Raw genomic sequence first — 12,860 nt, 5'->3', positions numbered from 1 at the left:
TGGTAGCGCTGGCCCAAACTCAGGAGACCTTTGCGTGACCTTTTTAGTAGTGATGACATTTTAACATGGAACCACTCACACTCTTAAGGGTCCTTGCATGTGTGAGGCAGCTGACCCGGTGTTATGGGTATTGTAATCACCTTGGTGTGGAGCAAAGGCTAGAAAGCACTACAGAGCCTAACAGCAAAACTGCCCCAAAGAAATTGCCGCCTGCTCTCCCTCATTTCACCCGCTCTGTAATTCTGTTCTCCTTCGGTCCAATACAGTGGCATTTATTAAACACAAACTTCATCGAGTACCAACGGTAAGACACGACACTATCCCTTCTCCCCTGCCTCCTCAATACGTTTCTCTCCCTCTCTCTCTTTCCTCTCTCTTTTTCTCTCTGACTGACAGACACACACACACACACACACACACACACACACACACACACACACACACACACACATAGCCCTGAATTTGCTGGCAGCTTGTTCTGCCCACAAGAAACTCATGTTCCAAGTCCACGAGGCGTCACTTTAAGCAACTGTCGGGCCTGGAAGGGAGATAAAGGAAGGCAAAACCTCAACTGGAAGGAAAGATGTTGCCTGCAAAAAAAAAAACAACAAAACAAGATAACTGGCCTCTTATGGATTTCCTCAACGCCGTTTGCGGGTGCCTTGGCGGTGTTAACTCACAGCCTAATTACAGCAGTGGGCGGAGCGTCCCGTGAGACCACAGCCTCGACACACACGTGGGCGCCCCTTTCCTGGCACTGGGTGCTCGGCTCATCCAGTGTCCTTCGCTGATGCCTTCTCTCCCTCTCCAGCGTCACCTCCCACGGCCACCACACTGCCTCGAACGGGCAGGGTCAGACTTGTCACGTGCGTATCGGCTCAGCTTCCCCCCGGGAAGTCTCCCCGCGTCCGCTCCACTTACCTGGATCCTCCGCGACCGTGCTGCGGGCAGAACCTCCAGAAATCTTCCCCAAACCAATCAGTTCCTCAGCTTCCTGCAGACTCCTGTGGCACGGACAGTCTCTCCCTCACTGGGTGGCCACGACTTGAACTGTCCGGGGCCTGGCTGCCTGTCTCCCCTAAGCAGACTGGACTCTCCCTTCAAGCTGAAACCCTCGCCCGCGCTGCTCGGGGACGGCGCCGAGGGCCAGTGCCTGGCTGTCCGCCGCGGGCTGACTGTTGCTGCTGCGGGGAGAGGAAAGCAGAGAGGAGGACCTGGCAAGTGGAGGAAATGGGACACAGCACAGGGACTGGGATATGCTGGGATCCCATGAGCACATAGCACATGTAGATTTTCTCTTAGTTTTGTCTCAAGGGCCTTAAGATGCGGGAGGATTTTATTTTATTTTTTTTTTATTTCTTTATTTATTTGAGATAGAGTCTCACTTTGTCACCCTGGGTAGAGTGCTGTGGCGTCACCCTAGCTCACAGCAACCTCAAATTCCTGGGCTCAAGCGATCCTCCTGCCTCAGCCTCCCGAGTAGCTGGGACTACAGACATCACCACCACCCCCAGCTAACTTTTTCTATTTTTAGTTGCCCGGCTAATTTTTTAATCTATATTTTTTTAGTAGAGACAGGGTCTCACTCTTGCTGAGGTTGGTCTCTAACTCCTGAGCTCAAACGATCCTCCCACCTCAGCCTCCCAGAGTGCTAGGATTACAGGCGTGAGCCACCGCGCCAGGCCTATGGAGGATTTTAGTGACAAGGGTACAGGTAATATGTTCATTGAAGCTCCTTGGGGAAAATGTCAATCAAATCCCTCCTCTCTGAAGGGAGAGGGGTCAGAGTCACAGGAGGCACAGGGGTGTGTGTGTGACCATTGCTGGCAGGAGTGGTTCCTCCGTGGCAATTGCTTTCGTGTTCCCCCTCAGAGCAGCCACGGCGCTGTTTGGAGCCAGGATTCCACCAAGGTCAACACACTGAGACTGCGAAGGTCCTCAGGGAATTCTGGAAGGCCGGGGCTGGAAAGGACTGAGAGAGCAAGAAGCCCAAGCCACCCACTGTGCAAATGGAGAGGTGGGGCTGGGAGCCCGGGCAGAGCTCGGATCAGGCTATGACTAAGCAAGAACCGCAGCTCAGGCTTGGCTCCCGAACTGCCTCGGGGTGGGGCGCAAATGCCCACTGGAAGCCCTCTTTGTTACCTATAAAACACCGCCAACGGAAGTCGGAGGAATGAGACTCTCCCTCTCATTAACTTGCCGTCCTGGGCTTGGCAGCACATGTTGTCTTTCCAAGCCTTGCTGCTGGGCCTGGCAATGAAATGTCTCCTCAGAGACTCTGCAGGAAGGAGCCAGAGGTGGGTGGTGATGGTTTAAGTAAGTGCAGTGTATGAACAGGTGGGAAAGACGGCTGCATACGCAGAGAGGGGCATGTGAGGTGAGCCAAGGAGAAGCCAAGGGCAGCCTTGGACGTAAGACTGCAAAGGTCCCTGGCCAAATTGAGCAATGCATTTTCTCCTCTCTGCAGGGGAAGAAAGCCGGACCAGGCAGGTTCTGGGAGGTGCCTCTGAATATCCCAGCCCACTGAATTCTTTGGCTTGCATTATCTAGAATTGTGAGGTGAGATAGCATAGAAGCAAAATACATGGTGGCATGAGACCCAGCGACAGACTGTGAGTTCCACCAGAAAAAACTCTAGACTTGGAGGCTGCCAATACTGCAACTTGGAGCCCAAAGCTGGGCCAAATCTCAGAATACGACAGTTTCTTAGGGACTTCTTGACAACCTTTGGTCTGTACCTGCCCCCGACCAAGATGTCTTGTGCCTCACGCCTGCTGAATCCTCCTGAAATATGCTTTCACCTCACCCCTCCCTGAATCGTGTCGCTCCCCTGGCTCCATGTTGCCTCCTGCTTCAAGTCTAATCTTTGCTGCCCCAACAGGCCCCCACTGTGCAGTGTGTCTCACTGCCGTCCTACACGCCTCCCTCCCCCACACACCCTGCTTTCCTCACAACTGCCGCCTCGGGGTCCCCTGCACTCTCTGTGCTCATTCCGAACTCTGTGGTCTTCTCCCCTCCTCTTCTACCTGGGAAATCCTATCCTCTCTCCGTCTGAAAATAAGCTGCTTCTCCGTCAAGGTGTGGCCACTTCTTCCATGACTCCTTCTTCCTTACCAATCCACATTGATCCCTCCCTTCTCAAAATGCCATTGTAACAATCCAGTGTCTGTGCCAACCCCAATACTAATACTGACACTAGTGCCAACACCAACACTGATAGTAAAACTTGCTGGGTGCTAGCCTTATGTTCGACTGAATTCTAAGTAATCGTGTGTGCTAGCTCATTTAACCTTGCAACAATCCTGTGAGTTATGTACTCTGATTATCCCTGTATTACATGTCTGAAGACAAGAAAGGGGATATAGCATGGCAGAGGTAAGCGTCCTCATATTTGGTGGATATTTAATACATAAGAGGCTCTCAGTGCTATCTGATGAGAGGAGAAAACTATACCCATTTCTCAGCTGTCGGATCGTTAATGACCCTCACCATCTTCCCAAAAATAAATCATCCCTGAACTAAGTCAGGGTCCTGGACAACCAGGATTCAGGTTGAAGGCTTAGTAGGAAGGAGGGAGCATGGGGAGAGTTGCAATTATCATGATAAGTATCTTACTCTTTGTCAAGTCTCTTACCCACTACATGTGCGCACTGCATTGTGTTGAAGACGTGATAAATATTCAGTTAGTATTTCATGACCTCCGCTGGAGCAGAACTCATGGTCCTCATGAGGATTTATTTTGTATTTTTTATTACGAATAATTTCAAACTCTATACAGAAGTAGAAGAGTTTAATAAACCCCAGTGACCCCATCGCTCGGATTCAACAATAACCAGCTCACAGCCAGGCTTGTTTCATCCGTATTCCATTCACTCCCCGCCCGAACCCAAATCCAAGACACTGTATTATTTCATGGTGAGGATATTTCAGAGAGAAGGGAAAGGGAAGAGGAAAACATACATTTTCTATAAATGTTGCTTTTCCTAAAACAAGGGATGGGGCCTGGGAAAGAAGAAAGCAAGATACCTGGTTCCCAAGACAGACAGAGAGTGACTAATTCTAGTCCATTTTAATTGCTTCTCCACTTTTCATTCACACAGTTTATTCGTTGTCATTGTTGTTGTATATGTTACCTGTAATTTTTAGCTTTAATGGTCTCACTTGGGTTTGCCTCATCAACTCTAATTGAATTGGAAACACCGGGTTAGCAAGATCCATGTTTTCTTCTTATTGAATTTATTGTTGTGTTCCAGTGCTCCATATGACATCTACCTTCCTCTCCTGCTCCCTTCCTTCCTTGCCCATCTCCTAACTTTCTAATAACTTCCTAACTTCCCTTCATTAATTCCATATTTACTGGGCACAGCTCCTGACATACAGTAGACACAATAAAAATGAGATGAGAACACCTAGCAGACCACTGGGGACCGAGAGGTGGCAGGAAGGAGCTGGGCTGTGAGCAACCATTTTCTGAGCCTCTGTTATCTGCCAGGTGCTTTACACATTTATCTGTGATCTTTGCATCAATCTCACAGAATAGATATTAGCCTCCCCATTTTGCAGATGAGGAAACTGAGGCCCAGAGAGAAACTTTAAAAAAATGTGTCCAAGACTGGACACAGTGGCTCACACCTGTAATCCCAGCGATTTGGGAGGCCAAGGTGGAAGGATTGCTTGAGGCCAGGAATTCAAGATGAACCTGGGCAACATAGCGAGATCTGGTCTCTACAAAAAAAAAAAATGCCAGGCCTGTAGTCCTAGCTACTCGGGAGGCTGAGGCAGGAGAATCGCTTGAACCCAGGAGTTTGAGGTTGCAGTGAGCTATTAATATGATGACACCACTGCACTCTAGCCTGGATGACAGAGCGAGGCTCTGTGTCTGAATGAATGAATGAATGAATGAGCCAGTAAAGAAGGAGGTGGGAAGCAGTTGAGGATAGAAGAATGGCATTTGAGGCAGAGAGGAAGCAGCACTGGCAAAGATCGGCGGAGGAAATTTGGGGCCTATTTGGGGAACTGCAAAATGTAGCATGTGGCTGGACCAATGCATTTGAGTGGGTAGAGGGGGGAGAATAACGAGGGTTGAAAATGTAGAATTAAAGACAGTTGAGAGCTGGAATGACAATATTGATTGGAGTCAGGGGAGATGATTGGTGTAGGGCTGGTGGGATAGAGGGGGAATCCTGATATATGGTAAGAGACATGGCTAAGATACACTCCTCAGGCACCTGGATTCACCAAAGCACGTTTCAACTTTGACATCATCTTCTATGAGAACATATTCTCCCAAGACTAGCATATCTTTTTGATAGTTAACTAAAGATTGGTGCTTCCCCCAAAAGAGACTTTTCCTTAATCTAGAACCTGTCAGCAAGAAATATTGTCTATGGCATGCATATTTATTTAGTTTGCAAACATTGATTTTTCTAGAAAATGTTTTCAAAACGGAAACTAGACCAGACCTGATTATTTTTATGTATTTGTTTCCCTTGGTACAATAAAGCAAATCCAAAAACAATTATGAGATGGGAGCACGGTAATGCAGATAATCACTTTTATTGTGCTGATTGTTTTTATTAGGTTGACCGTATCTGCAGTGCACCTGTGGAAATATATCCAGAAATGTTCATTTCATGGCCCAAGAGCTATTTAATCGTGTAGCTGAGACTTTGAGCTAGACCTGTAGCACTCAAAACAAAACACAGAGTTGCCAATTGCCTGCTGAATTGGGGTTGTGTAGATAATCTTTGCCACTGAATTATCTGTCCTGGTTGTTGTCACTGCCTGCATTTGCTTGGCAGTTGAAAATTCTAAACTTTGCACTTAAGTTGTTGCACTTGACTGGTTTCAGAGCTCAAGGACTGGATGGGTGATGTTTTTAAGTTCCAAGGGTCATGAATTTGAATTGCAGTGAAGCATACACTAGAGAGCTCTGGAGTGAGAAGTGTGATTAAATGACCTCTAATGGACCTTCCATTTACATAATGCTCTAATCCTGGGGTCACAGGTGTCTAGAGCCACTAAATTTATAATTATTTTTTTTCTAAACTAAAAATTAGTCCGACTTCACAAAGATGACTCAAGGAATGACCAGTTTGGATGGTGGAGGCAGGTATTTGCCCATGTTGGGATCTAGTTTCACACTTCATGAGATTTAGATTCTGGGGCCACCTAGAATCTCACTCCAGGACAACGCCAGTTCCCCTGTATCTAGACGTGATTTCATTTCCACCCATTCGTTCCCCCATTTGTGCTAGGGGCTCCTTCACCTGTTTTCCTCATTCTGGCCCATGTTGTTCGAGGCTCTGACTATCTTGTCTTGCTTGACTGCTATTCACCCAACTCTCCCCCTTATCTCTTATATTAATACAAGCTCCATTTTGTCCCCAACTCTGAAGACAGATCTGGAGAAGAGGAGCTGTTTTTTGTGTACTAAGAACCCTGAATCCCTGTCTTTAATCCCCGGACTGTCGCTGATGGGGTTTCCACCTCCTATTCCCAGTCCCACACGTGCTACCTGCCTTTTCGATCTAACACCCTACTCTCTGCATCTTGGCTGGTCTCCCATCCTGCTCCTTCTTGGAGCCACCTCTGGATTTTAAACTGTAAGAACTCGGAAGTGGTCCTTGCAACCTACAAGTCCTAGATCCCTGGGACACACACCCTCTGGAACCTGCCCCCACGTGTCCTCCAGCTGGACTCCCATGTGGACCTTCGGACTCTTCTACCTGACAGCTCAGCTGGGTGCACAGTCCTACAATCCCCAGCCTGTTCCAGCCCCTCCCAGGCCTGAAGCCTCACTTGTGACCCTGGGCTTGGTTTCTGTCCAAGGAGAAAGTGAAGGTGAGATCTCTGGCTCTGCCAAAGCCTGGCCTCTGTTGTCAGCACCACCTTATCCCTTTCTAATTGCTTCTCCCTGGTATCAATTTTCTTTCTTATGCGTCCAGACACTGGTCACCGACCCAGAGCTTGACCTGACCATGGTAATAGTGTCTGTCTCATACCTCCTGCTTCCTTGGAACGCTCAGAGCCCCCTTGGCTGCTGGGATATTATCTTACTGTGATATTTGGCTCGGATGTACTCAGAGCTTCCCAGCCTTAAACACCAGCCACTGAGGGCCCAGGACCTCTGACCTCAAATCTAGAGTTCTCTCCAGCATGCCACAGTGTTGTGCTCTATCTCAGTGTCTCCTAGATTCTGTTCTGAAGGAAATAACTAACCTGAGACAATAGGCCTTTGTAAAAACAAATTAATTTAAAAGTATTTATTAATTATAGTGTGTATTTTTCATGATCATGTGAATTTTGGAAATGCTGTGTTACACAATGTTAAACAGGTTACTTCCTTGTGGACTTTTCGAGTCCTTTAATATGCTACCAGTGAGCATTATAACATTCAAGGGGTGGTGGAGGGGGGTAGAGTATGTAGCTTTTATCACATTTATTGGCCTGCAGAAGTTTTTTCTGAGGAGCATTCTTAACATCTCATCAGAAGTTCCCAGAATGTCACTTGGGAAATGCTCCATGGATTTTAACTCCATCCTTTGACACTACCCTGGAGTCACCTGAACAAATTTCCCTCCAACAGAACCTACATGGAGCAGGGTAGTCAAGACTTCCCTCAATATTAAAATAAAATTATATGAATGAAATTAGATTCTTATCCTACAGCATACACAAAAATCAATTCAAAATATTAATAGATTAAAGACTTAAATATAAGACCTGAAATTATAAAACTCCTGGAAGAAAAGCCCCTTTGACATTTTTCTTGGCAGTGATGTCATGGATATGACAACAAAAGCACAAACAACAAAAGCAAAAATAGACAAGTGGACTGCATCAAACTGAAAAGCTTCTGCCAAACAGTCAACAATCAACAGAGAGAAAAGGCAACTTATAGAATGGGAGAAAATATTTGCAAAGTATTTATTCAACAAGGGGTTAATTTTCTTTTTCCTTTTTCTTTTTCTTTTCTTTTCTTTTTTTTTTTGAGACAAGATCTCACTCTGTCACCCAGGCTAGAGTACAGTGGCTCACAGCAACTTCAAACTTCTGGGCTCAAGTGATCCTCCTGCCTCAGCCTCCTGAGTTGCTGGGTCTACAGGTGTGCACCACCATGCCTGGCTAATTTTTCTATTTTTCGTAGAGACAGTGTCTCGCTCTTGCTCAGGCTGGTCTCGAAGCCCTAACCACAATGATCCTCCCACCTCAGCCTCCCAGAATGCTAGGATTACAGACATGAGCCACTGTGCCCAGCCTAATTTTCCAAATATATGAGGAACTCCTACAACTCAATAACAAAACAACTAACATCACAATTTTAAAATGGGCAAAAGACTTGTAGAAATATTTCTGCAAAGAAGACATACACATGGTCCACAAGTCTATGAAAAGATGCTCAATGCCACTAATCATTGGAGAATGCAAATCAAAGCCACAATGAAATATCACTTCACAAGTTTTAGGATGATAAAAAATTAAAGACACGTGTTGGTAAGGGCGTGGAGAAATTGGAAACTTTTTATACTATTGATAGAAATGCAAAATGATGCAGCTGCTGAACAGTACGGAGGTTCCTCAAAAGTTAAAAATAGAACTACTATGCGATCCAGCAACCTAACGTCTGGATCTTTATACAGAAGAATTGAAATCAGGATCTTGAAGAGACATTATACTCCCATATTTATTGCAGCACTATTCACAATAGCCAAGATATGGAAACAACCTAAATGTGCATCAAAAGATGAACAAAGAAAATGCGGTGTATTCACACAATGGAATATTATTCAGCTTTTAAAAAGAAGAAAATTCTGCAAATGTGCCAACATGGATGAACCTTGAGGACATTATGTTAAGTGATATAAGCCAGTCACAGAAAGACAAATGCTGCATGATTCCATCTACATGAGGTCTCTAAAATTATAATCTAATATATAGAAGCAAAGAGTGGAAGAGTGGTTGCTATGGCTGAAGGGAGGGGAAATGGGGAATTCATAATCGACAGGCAGAAGGTTGCAGTTAAACAGGATGAGTAAGTTCTAGAGATCTCCTGCACGACATTGTACCTATAGTCAATAATATTGTACACTTAAAAATTTAAGAAGGTAGATCTCATGTTAAATGTTCTTATCACAATAAAATATAATTTTTTCAAAAAAGAAAACATTATAGTAACTAAATAGAAGTGAGCATCAGATAGCACTTTTCAATTTTAAATTCTTACTTACCTGAATGTCTCCATAACTTTCTAAATTCAAGTTTGTACCACTGCACATTTTTTAGAATGACTACAATAAAATGCTGACAATTACAAGGACTAGCAAGGATGCAGAGCAACTGGTCTCTTATACATCGATGTGGGAATATACAACAGTACCACTCCTGTGAAAACAAGTTGACAGTCTATTATAAACAACTTGACATACACTTACCATAATACCCAGCAATCCTACTCCTGGGTATTTACCCTAAAGAAATGAAAACTTATGTCTATACAAAAACCTGTACACAAATGGTCATAGAAGCTTTGTTTATAGTAGCCAAAACCTGGTAGAGTCCAAATATCATTCAACGTCTGAATGGTTAAGCAAACTGTGGTACATCCACACCATGGAATACTGCTCAGCAGTAAAAAAGGATGAACTATTGATACATGAAACATTGTAGTTATTAGATCTTGAGGGAATTAATGTTAAGTGGGAGAAAAACAATCCTAGAAGGTTACATACTGTCTGATTCCATTTACATAACATTCTGTAAATGACAAGACTGTAGTGATGGAGGACAGTTGCCAGGGTTTGGGGTGGAAGGGAAAGTATGACTATAAAGGGGTAGCAGGAGGGGGTTTCTTTGTCGTGAAGAAACAGTTCTGTAGTCTGCCTGTGGTGGTGGTTACATAAATCAATACATGTGATAAAATTTCATATACACTCCAAAAAAGTGCATGTAAAACCTGGTAGCACTGATTAAGGTCTATAGTTTTAGTTAGTGATTCTGTTCCAGTGTTAGCTTCCTGGTTTTGGTAATGTCTGTGGCTATGCAAGATAGTATCCTTGGGAAAAGCTAGGTGAAGAATAAACAGGAACTCTCCCTAATAATTTTGATTCTTGTTTGTCTTATTATTTCAAAGTCCAAAAAATTTTAACAAGGAGAAAGCCCACCGAAATTCATTTTGATTGAGTCCAGGTGAGAGGCTCCAGGAAGGCAGGCAACAGCTCCACTTTATCTGCCATTTTGTCTCCAGCATTTGCCACCATGCCTCAGCTCTACAATTAGCCTTCCTGGCTCCACACTTTACTAGTTGTGTGACTTTGGGGAAGTCACTGTCTGTCTGTGCCTCAGGTTCCTCATGAGTAGAATGGAAATAATAACAGTTACTGCATCATAAGATGCAAGCTAAGATTGAAGAGTGAATAATGTCAAGTGCTTTGCATACCATATAGGAGGAGGAGTTCGATGTGGGGTCATATACACTGTATCTCCTGAGTATGTGATGTGTGCAAAGTGGCATGACTGGACTTCATGTCACATGGTGACGGGTAACAATAAGCCCAGCAAACGGTGGAACCACCAATGTATAAATGATACAAAATCCTTGCTTATTCATATAGTAACATCTACAATACACCTATATTTTCCTTTTGGTTTTCTTCCCTTTTTCATCTTCATTCCCCAAAGCTTTGAAATGCATGGAACCGCAACTGTCAGCCCTTCGCTTTTGACACAGTTCTCTTTGAAATTGATAAAAGGAAGGTTTACACTAGGGGATCTTGAAATATTTTTCCTTGATTCATACTTGGTTTCTGACTCTCCTAATAGTCTCTATATTACTATCACTTTACTTGGATACATTTGATTATTATGTCCATATGTCTGTTTCTCTTACTAAGTTGTGAACTTCTCAAAGTCAGGAGCTTGCATTCATTCATTCATTCATTCATTCAGCATGTAGTCACTGAGCAGCTACCTGTTCCAGGCTTGGTTCTAGAGGTCGAGGATACGGCACTGAACAAACTCTCATTGGTAATTACAATCTTACATCAAATTCTTCTTTGTATTTCTCACTCCTGACATGGTACCTGGTATTTGCCCAAATGTTTCATGGATGGGTGAGTAGAATGAGGAAATGAATGCTTCTGCAGGTGGGTGCACTATATTTAAACAATAACAACAACAAAAACCAAAACATGATATGAAATTGGCTGTTTTAAGCTTCTGGAAACAATGAGGAACAATTGTCATGGGACTTTTGGAAATGAGCTGTCTTTGTGCCTCTTCTTCCTTCTCCATGAGATTTCCAGTTTGGCATTTTGCTGTAGACAGAGCAATAGGTGAGTGACAATGAGATGATGCCAGAGCAGGACAGCAGCTTCTCCTTTGGAGAGAAGAACTTAGGAATGACTCTTAAGAAATCTTTGATGTTTTTCCCATGCAGACATTAATGATGAGAGATTTCTGTGCTAAAAATAAAAATGTCTTGGCCAGAAAATAGCTGCGATGCTCCACCTCCCTACATTTCTAAGTTTGAATTCTCTCCATTTGAACTTTGCATTGCTTTTGTGTTTGTTTGGGAGCCAAGTCCAAGGAAAGGATCTAGGATTCTCACCAAGAGGTTGGGAAGTGGTAGGGGAAAGTTGCCACTTCTCCAGGCGAGCAGGGCAAGAGGCTGATTCCCTTTGCAGATCTTACTCAAACGCTCCTCACAAAGCTACTGCTAGCATTTTTCTTTCCTGAGACAAGAATCTCACTCTGTTGCCTTGAGTACTGTGGCATCAGCCTAGCGCACAGCAACCTCAAACTCCTGGGCTCAAGTGATCCCCTGCCTCAGCCTCCTGTTTAGCTGGGACTACAGGCTCTCACCACGACGCCTGGCTAATTTTTCTATTTTTAGTGGAGATGGGGTCTCACTTTGCTCAGGCTACTGTCGAATTCCTGAGCTCAAGCGATCCTCCCACCTCAGCCTCCCAGAGTGCTAGAATTACAGGCATGAACCACCCGCACCCAGCCTGCTAGCATTTTAAGTCCGGTTCATATAACTCTTACCTTGGGGTTCATGAGTGCAAGTTTCCTGGATGCCATAAAAATATTCTAAAAATCTTTTATTTACAATTTTTGAATTTAATAATACTCACAAATGGCACAAAACTCACAAAGCTTGAAAGAGCAAATTATAACAAAACCATGTTCTTCTTCTCCTTCTCCTGTCTCCTGGCCAGCCCATTCCCCTCCCTAGAGGCACCCATTGACATGTTGATTATGCATCCTTGCGAGTTAGTCTATGAATATCTATATTGGAAATCCAAGACTCCAGCATTCAAATGTGTTTCACATATACAGTTAATTAAAGTGAAATAGGATAAAAATATTTTTAAAGCTCAATACTTGCTCAAATGAATAGATTTCATTTGCTACTTTCAAAAAAAAAGGCAAAAAGAGACAGATTGTAATTCTGAAAGAGTGTTGACAGGGAATAAGGCAACCAGGCTCTGCCACTAACCAGCAGATGTGGGCCTAGCTCTCCACCAGAAAACTCCAGGGCTCCCTAGATGATGTTCAAATTTCCTCCCAAAAGTAAGGGCCACAATTCCCTAAACAAGAGATCACATTTCTTTTCTCAAGTCGAAGTCCAGCATAGGTTGCATCTGCAGTACTGTACAATGAGGTTGATGCTCTAAAATGGCCCAGGCGCTACAAACAATCTGAGACTCTATACTATAGTTGGTGCAGTTTTATGACTTATTATATCTTACTGCATCTCTTTGAAATTAGCAAACTTTCCATCAAATATATATACAGTAACATAAATCAGAATAACATCACTTCCCAAGTATTCTTAACTAAACATATACATTGTGCTC

The sequence above is a fragment of the Propithecus coquereli genome, unplaced genomic scaffold (assembly GCF_000956105.1).
Source record: "Propithecus coquereli isolate 6110/MARCELLA unplaced genomic scaffold, Pcoq_1.0 Scaffold90, whole genome shotgun sequence".
NCBI lineage: Eukaryota > Metazoa > Chordata > Mammalia > Primates > Indriidae > Propithecus > Propithecus coquereli.
Note: the sequence above shows the minus strand (reverse complement) of the source record.